This window comes from Dipodomys ordii, unplaced genomic scaffold (assembly GCF_000151885.1).
Source record: "Dipodomys ordii isolate 6190 unplaced genomic scaffold, Dord_2.0 Scaffold49, whole genome shotgun sequence".
Classification (NCBI taxonomy): Eukaryota; Metazoa; Chordata; class Mammalia; order Rodentia; family Heteromyidae; genus Dipodomys; species Dipodomys ordii.
The window spans coordinates 7,538,670-7,542,527 of NW_012267265.1; positions in this window are offsets into that span (position 1 = coordinate 7,538,670).

Below are 3,858 nucleotides of genomic sequence, written 5' to 3' on the forward strand. Positions count from 1 at the left end.
ACAAATGTAAAGGAGAGAGTTTATCTAATTGAAGACATAAAGTAACACTTACAATGTGATCATGTTTATATGAATAGCTTCAAAGAAAGTCTGTCTCAAATAACCATTCTATTTATTGAAGCACACATTTTGATATTCATTTCAAGTTATGTGCAAAGTATTGCACCTTAAGTACAAAGTCAGCGATGATAGTTGGGCTTCTCTTTTTCTCTCTGTCTCTATCTGTCTCTGTGTCTCTGTCTCTGTCTGTGTATCTCTCTTTTCTCCCTCTCTCTCTCTAAGATGAACAACTAACTTGGTTCATTCTATATCTTGTACACCTGGATGAGGCTAATTTTTATCCTTTTCCGCCTGTATCTGTCAAGCAGTGAGATAATAATGGAATCAAATAAAGCAACAAACAGAAGAGCATCACCTGTCTTAAAATGCAACTGAGGAGCGTGTGGCTGCTCAGCAGCTGGAGCTTGCCAAGGTCTACCTAGAATTACAAGGGTAAGCCCCCGGTGGCATCATTAATATTGTCTTCATTCTAATATTTGGGGATAGGACTTGGTAATCTGCATTTTAATCACACAAACATTTGTGTGTGTGATTTTTATACTGTTTTGTTCTACACCTTTGAACTGAAATGTAGAAGAAATAATATTTCATGACAGAGAGAAACAGTGCCTAGTGCCAAGCTATGAGAACTCTTTCTTGAACTTCATGCCCATGTGTTTGGAATAAATCCAACAAGGCAAGGTAAGGTCATTAAAGAAACTGTTAAAGAAAAGAACTCTAAAATATCAAGATAAGAATCTTGATAAATGTAGTTCTTCCTATTTCCTTGCTGTTAGAACCATTGAGGGATATATGTGATCAAGTTGATGGCTTTTGAACTATGCTTGACTGAAAATCAGAGCAGAAAGAAATGTTTTTATTTCTTGCTCGAATCAGTGTAAGTATAAAGAATAAAGTATACTTTATCAAGGGCTGGTTAAATACAATTAAAGAAGGTTGTTGGTATGGATTTCTCCTAGACCCAAAGATCAAACCAAAATGTAGTTACACGCACTAAAATTCCACACCACTGAGAAAGACAGACAGACAGAGACAGAGAGAAGAGAGAGAGAGGGAGAGAGAGAGAGAGAGAGAGAGAGAGAGAGAGATCCCAAATCAGGCCAGATTGAATTATATATTAAAAGAGTTTCCTTCTGCTTTAATCTTTATGAGGAGAAGAATTTTTTTTGAGGGGGGGGGTCAGTTATGGGGCTTGAACTCTGGGCCTGGGCACTGTCCCTAAGCTCTTTTTGCTCAAGGCTAGCACTTTGAGTCACAACACCACTTCAGGTTTTCTAGTGGTTAACTGGAGATCAGAGTTTCATGGACTTTCCTTCCTTGGGCTGGCTTTGAACTGTGATCCTCAGATCTCAGCCTCCCGAGTAGCTAGGAGGAACTTTAAAACCATCACTCCACATTTTGTCCTGTTTCTACTTTCTGTAAGGTCCGCCCAGGGAAGGCAGAGCAGACTCCTCCCTCTTCTTGGCTAAGTCACCTAGGTTAACTGGCACACCTGGAGAAAGTCACCTCCCCCTCCTCTGAGGTAACATCCTGGCCCCTGGCCCCTCCCCGCATCGCGCCTCCCATTGGATCAAGGGAGGGTCCCAGGCCCTGAGGTCACATCCCCATCCAATGTGGCCACACCTCCCCCCACCTGGCCGCAGCTTCCCCGGCCCCCTTTCCTACTTAAACCCAGGCTGACAGTGGCTGGTCCCTTTTCCGCCATGGGGTATGCACCATCCACGGGGCAAGCAGTACGGGATGAATAAACTTCTCTTCCTGCCTGAATACCTGTGTGTTCTCTTCAACGGCTACCTAATTAAACCTAATTTATTATTCACTTTTTTCCTTCAGTCTTTCTCCTATAAAGCCCAACTTTTCTGCTTGGTTCACTGGAACATTTACTCTCTTACAGAATGAAGTGTTGCCAGATTCTAGAATCATAAATACAAGCCAATTAGATCTTTAAAGCTGTCGTAATTTTGTCTTTTGACAGACCAATAGTAAATATTTTATGCCTTACCAACCCCACAGTCTTATTACACCTACTCAAATCTGCCTTCATAGCAAGAAGCAGGAAGTAGCTTTAAAATATGTAAATATGAATGAGTATGGCTGAGTTTCAAAAAAAAAAAAGTATCTGCAAACAGGTGGGCCAGATTTGGCCATGTAAAATAATAATGTGCTAACTTTTGGTTCTCCAGAATTTCATTTGGTGTGGCTGGAGACTTACAGTGCCTCCTCCAGACATTTGGCTCATGGGACCCACTCCTTCCCCAAACCAGATTTAATGGCTTAATTTTTGTACTTGTAAGGTCCGCTCTTGGATGGCTAGCAGACTCCACCCTCCTCACAGCAAAGTCTCCACCCAGTACCTGCGTTACCTAGGCAACTGGGACACCTGGAAGAGGTCACATCTGCATCCGCTGAGGTCACATCTGAATTTGATGTGGCCACACCTTCCCCCCCTCCCCCCCCACCCTAGATAAGGGCTAGCACAGGCCCAGGCACTCTCTCTGCCTTTTTCTAGCTCTCTCTCTCACTCTCTCAGTTCTTTTCTGCTCTCTCTCTGCTCTCTTGCTCTTTTCTAACTCTCTCTGCTAACTAGCTCTTTCTGTTCTATTCTAGCTCTCTCTGCTACCTAGCTCTCTCTGTTCTATTCTAGCTCTCTCTGTTCGTTTCTAGCCCTCTGCTCTCTCCCCCTTTTCTAACTCTTTTCTCTCTCTTTCCTTTCTTTCCTCTTTCCTTTCCCAGCCACGTGGAGTGCCAACCTTGCCTGATCCCAGCAGGTCTACTGAATAAACTACCCCTTACCTGAATACCATGTGAGTGCTGGTGCTGTTCTTACTCGGCTACCTCTTTTTAAAAACCTAACAGTATTAATATAAATCTGAAACAAACTAGGAAGCAAGAGAATCAGTAAAAATTTACATTGTGTTATATTCTATGAGATAACTGTCCCACACACTTAAAAGATGACAAGGAATAAAGACCTAGGAAGCAGGTGATGTTTTAGTCTAGATTAATATAATAAATGTTATAAATGTTTCGTAAAGCTTTGCTTGGCTCCTGGATCAAAAAATGAAAACAGCCAATTAGAATGTCAATGGAACAATTGTTAATTCTAGGTGTTTTTTTCAACTACTATGGCAAATTTCTGTGGATTTGAGTATGTGTGTGTGTGCATACACACATGTACCAACATTGGGGCTTAAACTCAGAGAACCATACTTTTACTTAGGTTGTACCTTGAAGACCAGTGCTTCACCACTTGGGCCATACTTCCAATGCCAGCTTTGTGCTGGAGATAACAGTTTTATGGACTTTCTGCCTGGAATTGGCTTCTAACCTGGGTCCTCAGATCTCAGCCTTGTGAGTAGCCAGGATGATAAACATGAGCTGCCCACATCCAGTTATAATCTTAATTTTTTTATTTAAAATAAATTTAAATTGAAAAAGAAACATTGTAGTGCTCAGTCTATATATTTTACGCTTGTGGCTGTTTTATATTGTTTTCACCTTCTGCAATCTCTTTCATAACTTTCTGCTCTGGCTTGCCCCATCCTCCACTGATCTCCACAGGAGTGCAGTATAACATATCACCTATCATAAAAGGATAGCTTGTAGCCAAGTTCAGGGGCAGCCCCACATCCTGTAATATAGTAGCATTGACCATGTCCTCCAGGGGCATTTTAGTCTCCTCCCTCCCAGAGCAGTGTGGGAAGTAGGTGGCCGAACTCCCGTGGTGAAAGAATCATCTGTTTACTCAGTCCTCAGCCTTCGGGTCTGAGTCCCTCAGAGGGTTCTTTTATCTCAGGA